The sequence below is a fragment of the Euprymna scolopes genome, chromosome 36, assembly GCF_053919585.1.
Source record: "Euprymna scolopes isolate OS-2025 chromosome 36, ASM5391958v1, whole genome shotgun sequence".
NCBI classification, from domain to species: domain Eukaryota; kingdom Metazoa; phylum Mollusca; class Cephalopoda; order Sepiida; family Sepiolidae; genus Euprymna; species Euprymna scolopes.
The window spans coordinates 75,206,791-75,221,399 of NC_136517.1; positions in this window are offsets into that span (position 1 = coordinate 75,206,791).

A 14,609-nucleotide genomic window follows, 5' to 3' on the forward strand; every position below is an offset into this window, starting at 1 on the left:
TTTCATGTTATTTCATTTCATTTTATTTTATTTTATTTCATTTTATTTCATTTTATTTTATTTTATTTTATTTCATTTTATTTTATTTCATTTCATATTATTTTATTTTATTTTATTTCATTTTATTTCATTTTATTTTATTTTATTTTATTTCATTTTATTTTATTTTATTTCATTTTATTTTATTTTATTTTATTTTATTTTATTTCATTTTATTTCATTTTATTTTATTTTATTTTATTTTATTTCATTTTATTTTATTTTATTTCATGTTATTTCATTTTATTTTATTTTATTTTATTTTATTTCATTTTATTTTATTTTATTTTATTTAATTTAATTTTATTTTATTTCATTTTCTTTCATTTTATTTTATTTCATGTTATTTCATTTTATTTTATTTTATTTTATTTTATTTTATTTTATTTCATTTTATTTTTTTTATTTTATTTCATGTTATTTCATTTTATTTCATTTTATTTTATTTTATTTTATTTTATTTCATTTTCTTTTCTTTTATTTTATTTTATTTTATTTTATTTCATTTTATTTCATTTTATTTCATTTCATTTTATTACATTTTATTTCATTTTATTTCATTTCATTTTATTTCATTTTATTTTATTTTATTTTATTTTATTTCATTTTATTTTATTTTATTTTATTTCATTTCATTTTATTTTATTTTATTTTATTTTATTTTATTCTATTTCATTTTATTTTATTTTATTTCATTTCATTTTATTTTATTTCATTTTATTTTATTTCATTTCATTTCATTTTATTTCATTTTATTTTATTTCATTTCATTTTATTTCATTTTATTTCCTTTTATTTCATTTTATTTTATTTTATTTCATTTTATTTCATTTCATTTTATTTCATTTCATTTCATTTTATTTAATTTTATTTTATTTTATTTTATTTTATTTCATTTCATTTCATTTTATTTCATTTTATTTTATTTCATTTCATTTTATTTAATTTTATTTCATTTTATTTTATTTCATTTTATTTTATTTCATTTTATTTCATTTTATTTTATTTTATTTTATAATATTTCATTTTATTTCATTTTGTTTTATTTTATTTTATTTTATTTCATTTTCTTTTCTTTTATTTTATTTTATTTTATTTTATTTCATTTTATTTCATTGTATTTAATTTTATTTTATTTTATTTTATTTCATTTTATTTCATTTTATTTTATTTTATTTTATTTCATTTTATTTTATTTTATTTTATTTTATTTTATTGTATTTCATTTTATTTTATTTAATTTTATTTTATTTTATTTCATTTTATTTTATTTTATATTATTTTATTTTATTTTATTTTATTTCATTTTATTTTATTTCATTTTATTTTATTTTATTTTATTTCATTTTATTTTATTTTATTTCATTTTATTTCATTTTCTTTCAAATTTTATTTTATTTTATTTTATTTTATTTCATTTTATTTCATTTTATTTTATTTTATTTCATGTTATTTTATTTTATTTTGTTTTTATTTCATTTTATTTTATTTTATATATTTTTTTTATTTCAATTTATTTTATTTCATTTTATTTTATTTTATTTTATTTTATTTTATTTTATTTCAATCGTTTCGTTGTTTTGTTTTACAGCATATCCTTTTCACTTATTTCATGCCGAATCCAATCATTTTGGTAAAAAAATTTTGTACTTCAAGTTCTTTATATCTTCAAAAATTTATTCATAGTGTTTGGTTTGATTGTTTTGTAGCACAAAATTGTTGTTTTTGTTCTTTGCTTTGCAGAACATGATTGGGTTTTGTAAAGGAAAAAAACCCAATAACATCAATGGTTGATGCAGGAGACCAGTATCTTCAGATATCCTGATCTGGCAGCATCAAATTAATCATTGAATATTTGTTTTATTTTTATTTTAATCACATGAACATTTAAGCTGGTTTTTTTATAAGTTATGAAACCTTGCAGATACAAATTATTACGTTGTTAAATTTTTTATTGAAATTTTGTTACGGAAATAGCTTTAGACAAGACATGAAGCCACTTGAAGTAAGAAGCTAAAAAATACTACTTCAAGGTCAAAAACTAGACCATAATAAATGTTAGAATAATAGATTGTAATACAGAAAACAGCAATTCTTTCCCCTTTATCAGAAACATTGTTTATGGCACATGAGGATTAAGAAGCAAAATAAGGGAGAGTTACGAAGCTATCAAAAATAAACTTAAGATCCACTTTAAACTGACCTAATTTTAATCATTTACTAAACCTTGGGAATTCAGAATTTGTTCCTTCAAAACTGATGATGATAAAAATGAATTTATTTATTTATTTGCGGACTGTTATAATCATCTTTATAGCTGTTGTTGTTTCACCATGTTTCGGCCAACTCATACTCTGGCCTTCTTCAGGTGATTAACTGTGACGGGATAAGAATGCTAAGTTTTGTAATTGTATCTCCATTAATTTACTGCCTTCCATAGTTGTTGCCTCACCACGTTTTTGGCTAACAATTATGAAGACGAGGATAACTGTTCACAAATAAATAAATAAATACACAAATTACTCATATCAAAGGATTAAAAAATTTAGATGAACTTCTGCACAAATATAAGTTGCTTTTTTATTTTTTTCTGCAAGAATTTTAGTCGGCATAAAAATAAAAATAACAATTCAACACAAATTTCCCAAATCACAACACTTACCACATGTAAGGCAGTTCGTTTATCGTAATCTCCATAATTGAAATCAGCTCCAGCAATTTTCCATGATCGCAGGGTGTCGACATCATCAAGATTTGCCGCACTGTAAAATACAAAAAAGTGTAAATTCAACAAATATTTTCATACGCACAAATATTACGCATGTAATATCTCAGGAAACTTGTTGTCAATCGTACAAAATTTTTACCCAATATTTTATAACAAAACCTTAAAAATATGCATCAATTTTAACACTTGAAATAAAAACATTAATTTTTTTGATCTGCAGATTTTACATTTAATTCATCAAAATTTGTTACAATCAGACCTAAATAGTATTACATTTGTCAAATCGATATTTGATTCAACCTAGACAGTGAATTGTAGGATTTTCCAATCCATGATATTGACATAACAGAGATTGAATCCCAATCGATTTCATTAATTACATATTATATCCACTCATTACATATATACGAAGTGAAAATATAAGAAAGTTCATCGAAACGTCAATTAATCCATGTAGGTTTTTTTATGTTTATATAAGTTCACTTGTTTTAATAACATTATGCACAGCAATTACGCACAGCATCCGAAATAAGATATGTATCATCTAAACTGCATTCATTTGTATTTCTACAATTACAAAGTGGTTCTCCATCATCTGATATCCCATCCATTCCTCCTAATTAACTAATTTATTTTGCATTATTTGAATCTGATAGAGTTGAAGCTAAGTTAATAGAATTTGATAATGACAATTCCACTGTGTTTTTGTTGATAATTTTTTTCTATATTACTACATGAAGGGAAGTTCTTTTCGAGTATATAGTAAAATTCCTTAGGTATGTTGCTTTAAGGCAGATTGAACCATATTGAATTTTTACCCTTGTTTTTCTTTCCTCCAGAAGGCTAGTGTGGAGTCCTTTTAGTATTTGGGTTGGTTTTATTTGTGTCTGTTGTATTCCTTTATCACGTCTTTCTTTAGGATTACTTATAGCCATGTTTTTGTTTGCGATACTTATTAGATGAATTCAATTGTTTATATGTAAGTATAAGTATCACGTATAACCAACAAAAATTAATGTGTACATAGGCGTGTATATGAATGATAAAGCATTCAGTAATTCTAGCGAGATTTCACACTGCCAAAAGATTACCAAATTGGAGTAATTGTAGTTGCCGTTTTGAATCTTGCCAAAATTCAGCCATACTGAAGAGCAGTTTATACATCCATCGATAATTATTTTATAAATGCTATATATATATATATATATATATATATATATATATATATATATATATATATATGTGTGTGTGTGTGTGTGTGTGTGTGTAGATGTTATTTATTTGCGATACTTTTTGAATAAATTCAATTATTTATATGAAAGTTCATTTTTACCTAAATGCGAGTTGAAAATAATTTTTCCTTTTACCAATTTGGCATCCCCAAATGAGGAGCGGCATATATATATTGTTTTCAAAATATAATTATCCACTGACACATATTTATATCACCTAAATGTTTGAATTTTTCTCAATTCAATTAGGGTCCGAAGGGACTCGATTTATGCCTAATTAAAGGCACCAGAACTCTTTCCAGGACCACCATGAATACCATGGACCTTTTCGAAGGAAAACCACGTTACCATTCTAACAAAAGGAGTTTACTACTGGCTTCCAATCGGGAGGAAAACTGACCCACCGTTTTGCAAGAACTGTACTCGGACCAATAACCTTTCTTTGATGTTATAACTGAATAACATTTGAGTTTGAAGGTATGGTTTTGTAATTGTGGAATTATTTTTGCCTCAGCCAGTTTGTGAGATTAATTGCTCACGTTCTTAATTTTGCAAAAGATTAAGATTTTAATTTTGTTTTAATAATTTGAGCAAATTATTGATATTTCTTTTTTTATTAGTTTTTACGTAATCGATTAACGAGAATATTTTTGAAGTTGAATTGTAATATTGAATTCTTTGAAACTCTAGTTTGTAACTCAAATTAATTTTTTTTTCTTTTCGTTAATTTTGAATTTGAACTTAACTTCAGTAGCTAAAAGCTAATATGAACTTGATTTTAAGTCTCAAATAAAACGATGTTTTGTTTGTCTCAAATAAAACGATGTTTTGCACTAAAATAAAAATAAAAATAAATGGAATTTTCTTTGTAGAAATCGGGTTTTTGAAGAGATTATTCCTAGTCCGTCTCGCGTAACAGATCTAAAAATTTTTAGGACATTTCTCGAAAAGGTTAAACGAGATCTTACGGAATTTGATAAATCTTTCGGGACTGACTTTTTTTTTATTGAGGGTAGAACCTCGGGGGCATTGATAGCTCATGCATTATTTGCAAAATTTCCTAATATTATAAGTAGAGAATTACTGAGTAGAAGTGACGAACGGTTCCCTTCTCTAAATACTAAAATGTCTCACGTGTTCGATATTACAGAATATTTGATTGCCGCCCAGCTCGATTTTCGGCGGGAAAATTATATGCCAAGATTGGCACCTTCTTCACCTAATATAAAATCCAATATGGCGTCTTCTCCACGCAAGGTGAAGGTCATTTTATTATGCAAGCTGTTCGACGCTACAGACCATTTGATTAAGAACTGTAAAAAATATCCTTCCTTCGAAGCTAAATGCCGAAGGGCCAAGGAATTGAAATTATGTACTCGGTGTCTGGGTGAACATTTGAATGCTGTTTTTCGAGGAATTAAGGGGTTTCCTTTCCCATGTGCAGTTTGTAGATTAAAGAGCCACTTTAGTGTAATGTGCCCTAAAGGAAATAAGTCCTTTGTGGGCAAGAACAACTTATTCTGGACAACAGGACAGTATTTTTCCTGTCCTTAGAATATCGATGAAAGCTCATGGTCGACCTATTTACTTCTTCTGTTTGATTGATACTGTGAGTCAACGATCGCTTTTCGCCCAGTCAATTCTATTTATTAAAATTAGGTTCTGCTAAAAACATAAAACCCACGAAGTTTGATATGGCTGTGAACATGTTAATTGGCAGTGACTCCTTGAGATTGCAGGAGCACAATATATCTATAAAATTAGGTGATCAAAATCCTTTTAAATTTGAGACGTTATTTTTCAGGGATTTGAATTTAAAATCTAAACTAGAAGGAAAAGTTGTTGGTCAGACTGCACCTCCTCTTGTTCGTTAGATTTTCAAAACTGCACCTGCTCAGTATGTAAATAAACGGTTTCTGGTGCAACATCGTCTGTCTTCTTTACGCAGTTACTGACTTAAACATGCCCTCTTTTATGGACTAAATATAGACATTCGGTGTGTCGTCTGCACCAAATTGTAAAGAAACGCAAAACGAGGCTTACTACCGTCGGAAGGCGTCATGACGAGATTCCGATATCTAAAGACCCCCCCCCCAAAAAAAAAACAACGACAGAAACAACTTAATTGAGTTTTCCGTTTAGCTGACCAAGCCTTTCCGCTTTTCGTATACATTTGCGAGATGTGTGTATCACACCGATCTAAGAATATGAAAGAACAAACGTTGCATGTAAAAGTGATTAAACCTATTGAACGCATCTCTCTCTCTCTCTCTCTCCATATATATATATATATATATATATATATATATATATATATATATATATATATATATATATATATATATATATATACACTAGCATTTCAGCCCGGCGTTGCCCGGATGTTTGGATGTGTATGTTGAGCAAAAAAAAAAAAAAGTGCCTAGTTGAAGGGGAAGATGTTTTTAGCCAATTTTTCGATATTTGTCGTATGAAAGGTCGAACTTTAAAAACGATACTGATCTTGGAAAAATCCGTCGCCTCTATTGAAAGTTTAAGGAAGACATGCAAACAGAGATACATACATACATTTATATATTGGTCACTAAAAATTTTCGACCGAAACTGATGAAAAAGCTTGCCCTATCTCTGAATACACTTTATATAAAATTCCAAACATTTAGACCAGAAATTGTCTGAGTAATTTGGAAGAGACCGCAGGGGTCAATTTTCCCAAATCTCAGTACCTTGTATATCAAATTTCTAGTCTGTAGACTAAAAATTGACAGAGTTATTGCGTAGGGAAATGTACACAGACACACAGACACATACACGTTCACTTATATATATATATATATATATATATATATATATATATAGATAGATAGATAGATAGATAGATAGATAGATAGATTAAACAAAAATATATACATATAGATAAATATATATGGAAACAATATTGTGTGTCCTGTAAACTTTTTACGCAAATATTATGCAAGTATAAATCATGTAGAATATCTGCATGAATATAATTACACATAATAGTTAACTAAAAATTATCATCCCATAAGAAAACCTAAAACCTAATAGGGAATTAATTAAAATGAATGTTTAAAAGAATATGCAAATTAGTTAGATCTTTTGAAGATGAATTCAATTCCATGACTCATATATAAGAAAATTGTATTTTCTTTTTAAATAAATAGAAAAGAGGGTTTTTAATATGAATATCAATACACACAAAAGAAAAACAAATTTATAGAAGATATAGATATAGATATATATATATATTGTTTACAGAAAGGTTTAGATGAGATAAGTCATTGGTACTGTCGGTTTCAACCCGATGATTAGGACCGTTTTAGACCGTTTTAAATCATGAGATTTGAAACCGACCGTACCAATGACTTATCTTATCTAAAACTTTCTGTGAACAAAATATAAATAATACGCTCTTATTTTCGGATATTCCTTATAATTGAGCACTCTGCAGGATTTCTTAAAAAAAACACACACAAAAAAAAAAAACTAATAATATAATATGTCAATTTTCAGTCCACAGACTCGAAATTTGATATACAGGGTACTAAGATTTGGGAAAATCTTTGTAATCCGTTTTTGGCCAGAAATTTGGCTGTTTAGGGGTCAAACTTTACGATTTGACCTTTAAGAACTCTACCAAACTCCTCCGCCAATTTTGGGTCTAAACACTTAAAATTGTAGATATAGGTTCCTTGGACATAGATCTAACATAATAACTTGATTTGAGCCTAAAACAATAAATGTTAAGGGGTCAAAGCTTTAAAATATTTTGCCGCTTCGGTCTTTACCAAATAATTCGGACAATTTATGGTCTAAACATTTGAAATTTTACATAAAAGGTATTCAGAGATAGAGCAATCTTTTTAATCGATTTAGGCCAAAAATTTGTAGCTACCAATATATAAATGTATGTATGTATGTATGTATGTATGTATGTATGTTTTCATGTCTGCCTAAAACTTTCAGGCGACGAATTTTCACAAGATCAGTATCGTTTTAAAGCTTGGCACTTCAGACGACAAATACCGAAAAATTAGCTAAAAACATTAATTTCTTCACCCTCAACTGGGACGGCTCGCTTTTTTTGCCGATATTGTCTAAAGTCATCCCCTCTTTTCGATTGTCTAGCCTTAATTTAGACCTACGTTGCTTCCGATTTTGCGGTGGTCGTAACAGCAAAAACATCACGTTTTTCCCCAGTTCTTTTCCTCATTCACAGCACGGCTTCGAGCCTGCCTTCCTACTTTTATTTCATTTTTTTTCTCAACACACACCTCCAAACACCCAGGCAATGCCGGGCTGAAATGCTAGTATATATATATATATATATATATATATATATATATATATATATATATATATATATATGCGCGCGTGTGTGTGTGTATGTGTGTAGGGTGATGGAAAAGTAATTCCTATGTTAAAATACATACAATTTATTTTTAAAATATAATTTATACAATTAATGAATATCAGAAGAATATGTTTTGCATGGAGTTTCTGAATTTTTAGGATAAGGATTCGTATTCGTATTATTTCGATTCTTGAGTGTCATTTTCATAACATTTCGGTCGATGTAACCTCCGACTTTCTTCATGTATATCTTGCCAAACTAAGGAATGTTTCTGTCGAATTTGGATATGATCGAACCGATCGCCCACACTGAGGATTGAATCTTCGACCTTCAGGAGGATATCACTTTTACAACTGATTTTTCCAAACACTTGAACCACTGCGCCACGTTCTAGTACAGAATTTGTGACAAAGCGATCTCGCATTTTAAGTGATTCTTTTCCAGAAAATATATGTAATTACGCAAAAGTTATAAAAGTGTACAACCTTTAAATAAACTAATAATCACATTTGTTAGATCGAAATATTTCTTAAAACGACCAATTACATTCTGTCAATGAACGCGAAAACCTGCGCAAGATGGTGATGTCCTTAAGCAATCTGTAAACTGTGCCTATAATACATGTCCATGTACGTAATCTGTGTTGAACAGTTGAAATAATGACACAAACACATCGTTAAAGTTGGATCAAGATATTTTGGGCGATTGGTTCAACCATATTTGTTTTGTAAAATAAGCTTAATTGCTACATAATTTCACGTTTTAATTATAGATTCATAAAATGTCGAGTTTTGGGTGCGTATTCACATAACATTAAAATTTTGACATATAGACACAGTCAAGAATACAGCGGGAAGGGAGATAATTCCAACTGCAGTCAGTTCGAGAAGAGAAGGTGTTAAAACAGAAAGCTTTCCAGCATTTGGGACATCTACCGTGACCTACGTAAATATAATCGTAGGCCCTTACAATGAAAAATGGCGTCATTTCTAAAGTGCTAGCAAACAAAATCTGTCGAACAGTAAGTGTCGATTTTTACAAAATGTTTGTAGCTTTTTTAACTACCACAAACATGATTACATTTATGACCGCCTTTCTAATTTTTAAATTTTTTTATAAAAGACAATCTTTCCTCGAATTTTAGAAATGTATTTTTATGAATATAAAAATACATTTAATTTTTTATTTCTCTCACATCTTAAAACCACGAATTTTGTGTTAAACTAAATTTATAAAGCGCAGGTAGATTCATAATCCACATCAAAACATAAAGTGTGTTACAAGAGAGCTTGTTGACAGATGGAGTTAAGAGAGAGCCAAGTTTGTTATTGGTATGAATAAATATTTTCAAAACAGAGTTTTTCATTTTCAATTTTTTAACCGGTAAAAATTTTGCACCGGCTTGATACATAAATTTAAACAAAACTTGTTAGTAAATTTTACATCCGGGCAACATCGCTTCGATCTGCTAGTTATAAAGAAAGAATGTTGTAATTCGCAATTATTTGCGTTTTATGAAACATTAAAAGTTGTCGTTTATTGTTTTAAAAATTCGTGAAATATGAAGTTATTTTAATCACATACCAAAAAAACACATGAATGTCACATTTAACGACTGACTGAATCGAATAAGAGAATTGCCCGGATTTCCTTTTCCCATTCTTCAGAACCTCCCGCCATATTTCTCGCTTCTTAAGATTTACAACCGGAAGATAATTTCCACAACGGAAACGAGTTGGCGTTTATCTTTTTCTTGTTTAAATAATAAATGGACCATACTATCTATCTATCTATCTATCAATCTATCTATCTATCTATCTATCTATCTATCTATCTATCTATCTATCTATGTCAAAACAACGATACCGTTGGTTTCAAATTAACGCGCGTTCGGCTGTCACCTGGTCTAACCAGTCGCTATTGTAGAGTTTTGTTTTGGAAAGATTGGACATCACGCATTGTGATAACGTACGTCTTATTTTACTTATCTGTTTATGTTTATCTTTTAAAGGGATTAACTCAGCACGTATTTTAAAAAGTTGTAGAAATGATAAGTTAAATTAAATTACTCTAATAATCTAATTTCCTTTTAGAATTGATTTTATCAAGAATTCTTCATAAATTTCGGTTTCGGTTATAAATGAAGGAAATCAGCTATTTATTATATATATATATATATATATATATATATATATATATATATATATATATATATATATATATATATATATATAAAGCTGAATGTCTGTGTGTGTGTGTGTCTGGTCACGAATAGGCTCCTATATGGTTGACTATTTTAAAAAACTGATTACATATAATGATAAAAGATGTATCGAGACACAGGAATGGGTATGTTTTGATCTGGCAGAACGATGGTTCATTAAAATTGTGGGGTCTGCGTTCGCACCTGGTTCACAAAGTATGGAAGTAAAAAATTTAAAAATTTAAAAAAAGGAAGTGTTTTTGATATAGATGTACATAAGAATACTTTGATAAGTATATTTTAACTTAAATAGGGATGGTATAATAAAATTGTGGGGTCTGCGTTCACGCCTGGCCTCCATAGAATGGAAATATGTCACAAATTTTAACAAGGTTTTTTTTTTAATATAGATCCACAGAATATTGTGATAAGTGTTTCAGTGTGAACAGGTATGGTATAATAAATTATGGGGTCTATCTGTTTTATTTTTACTATCATCATATTTTGCTTTGGTTTTGATACCCCCGAATTCGAAGCTATCTCTTTACAACCCTTCGTTTTCATAATCTATCATACTTTAATAAATCAGAGTCCATTTTCTGTAGGCTGTTTTTGAACCCAGTCAACGCAGGGTACTTTTGCTTGTATATATATATATATATATATATAAATATATATATATATATATATATATATATATATATATATATATATATATACTTTGCAGAAATATGTAATACATGATTATATTTAGCATAAATGTTTTTACAATGGTTTGAATCTGTTTTTTTTTTCTTTAAACAGAATTGGAGTAATATCATTCAAACACTGCAGTTTTTGAATATATGATTAAGTGGCAGTTTTAGTCATTTAGAACTGCTTTAAAACTTCACTGCTCACCCACTTTTCGACCAAATTTCAAACAATTATTACACTTTATAGATCACCTTCTCAGCTACATTGTGAAAAAATGTTCAAATTTCGTTCAATAAAACAAAAGTTATGATTAATTTTCTGGTGTTCAAAATTGTAAAAATATATAAGGAGGCGAGCGACGCTTTTTATGACTGCTTTCCATAGCAACCATGTCGTTTCAGTGACTACTATCGCGAAAAGAGAAGTAACTCGTGAAACAGACAGAATGAAAGCATGAAAGGGAGACAATTGCGGGTATTTTATTGAAAGCATACGAGTACTGTACATTGTTATTACGTATGTGTATATTGAGTTTATGGTGGCAAAAAAATGACTGTAATTGAACAAAGAACAAGTGAATTTATTGGAAACCTGCAAAAATCATGGATTACAATAGAAAAATGCGAGCATGAAAAGTAATATTGCTAAGCTTAAACATGGAAAAGTAAAGGACTAGTTGTTAAAACTGGAAAAGAAAAGGATAAAATATTCTAGTAAAAAATATAATAAATTTATAACTTAAAATATTGCAGCATTAAGAATTAAAAAATTCAATTTAACATTACATTAAATATAATCAATTCTTAATGTTGCAATATTTTAGGTTATAAATTTATCATATCTTTTGCTAGCATATCTTGTCCTGTTCTCTTCTAGTTTTAACAACTAGCCCTTTACTTTTCCATGTGTAAGCTTAACCATATTACTTTGCATGCTCGCATTTTTATATTGTAATATTATTTTATCAAATACTATCAGTTCCGCCCGGTTTTGCTCGGGTCCTTTGTACTGTTCATAACTTTATGTACATATGTATATATTAAAAAGTGTGAATATGTACGATAATGCCTTTCTATCCAATAAGCTTCCTTAACTGCCACAGAGAAAAGTTGGTAGAGACCGCAGACGTCAATTTTTTTTAAAACTTTGACCCTAATTTTGACCCCTTAACATTTATTGCTTTGGGCTCAAATTCAATTAAAATGTTTGACTCATGTCCAAGTAACCTAAATCTAAAATTTTAAGTGTTTATGCCCAAAATTGGCGGAGGAGTTTGGTAGAGTTTTCAAGGGTCAACTCTTTAACCATGACCTCTCGCCAGCCAAATTTTCGACTCAAAACTGATTACAACGCTTGCTGCATGCCTGAATACCCTTTATGTAAAATTTCAAATGTTTACACCCAAAATTGGCTTAATAGTTTTGCTAGCGACCACAAAGATAATATCTTTTGAACTTTGACCCCTTGGCAGCCAAATTTTCAGCAGAAAACGATTACCAAGCTTGCCCTATGCCTGAATACACTTTATGTAAAATTTCAAATGTTTAGACTGAGTAATTTGGTAGCAACTGCAGAGGTCAATTTTTTTAAAAATTTGACCCAACTATGACCCTTTAGCATTTATTGTTTTGGGCTCAAATCAAATTATAAAGTAAGATCCATGTCCAATTAATCTATATCTAAAATTTCAAGTGTTTAGACCCAAAATTGATGGAGGAGTTTGTTAGAGTTCTCAAAGGTCAAATTGTTGAACTTTGACTCCTTAACAGCCAAATTTCTGGCCGAAAACGGATTGAAAAGATTTTCCCAAATCTCAGTACCACTTATGTCAAATCTCAAGTCTGAAAATTGACAGAGTTATTTGGCAGGGAAGTGTACACAGACAGACAGACAGACAGACAGACACATACATTTTCACTGTTTATAGGTATATAGATTTACTGATTTTGTAATATTTTTAGAAAAATAGAATAAACTGTTTTGGGCAAAAAGTTAAAAACATCATTTCGGCATTACTTTACAACTTTATAGTCTTTACAACTGTGTGGTTTACACAAAACACAATGATTACCTCTAGCATATTACGTGTTCTAGAGCAAGCAAACCAGATAACCTTTATAACTAAACAGAAAATAGAACAATAAAAAATATTGAGTGTATAAGTTAAGTCATATAAGTTTTGTGAAATTATGCATATAAGAAACGTACACTTTCTCTCTTTTTCTCTCGTTTAACCGCACCAAGTCACAGCAACGCGTGGCCGGGTACAGTTAGTATTGAATAAATTTTATTTTTTTATTTATTGGAAATTGCTCCACTTGATGTAAGGAGCTAAAAATACTAACTCAAGATAAAAACAGTCAATAGTAAATGTTAGATGGACAGATTCAGACTCAGAAAACAGCAATTCTCTCCCTACTTTCGTCAGAAAATTGCTCATGGAATGCGAGGACTAAAGGACAAAACAAGAGAAGCAAAAGTTACGAGGCTGCTGAGAGCAAACGCAAAATGCGCTTTACTCTCCTTATTTATTTCATTTCTACTCTATTTCGTAAATCGTTTAAAAATATTCAAAAATAATGTTTTAAAGTAACAAAACCGTTAAAATCTAGCGTGTTTCCGTCCGGATTTGGCGTTTTTCTTGATACTATTCATTCAGCCACAATGCACGTATATTTCCACCGCACCCTCACGGAATTCCGGAACGCCGATGAGGAATTCTAGATCTAGGTAATTCCTTGTATATATTTAAGATTATTTTTAGTGATCTCTTTTCACAACGGTTGCATCTATTTCATTTTGTCATCCTCTTTTGTCACTTTTGTTCTGATGTCATAACACACATTGTTCATTGATAGATATCCGCTTTCCTTTTTTAAGCCCTCCCCCGACAACAACAGAAACAACAACAAAATTAAAAAAAAAAAAAAAAAACGGAAGAGAAAATAAATTTCGGCCGAACCTATTTTAATGATCACAGAAGCAATAGTGTTTTATTTTGTAAAAACAACACACACACACACACACACACACACACACACACACACACACACACACACACACACACACACACACACACACGCACAAACACACAAACACACACGCACAAACACACACGCACACACAACACACATACAACACACACACAGAACACACAGAACACACACACACGCACACACACACACACACACACACACACACACACACACACACAACACGCGCTCGCGCACACACACACACACAAACACACACGCACACACGCACAAACACACACGCACACACAACACACATACAACACACACACAGAACACACACAACACACACACGCACGCACGC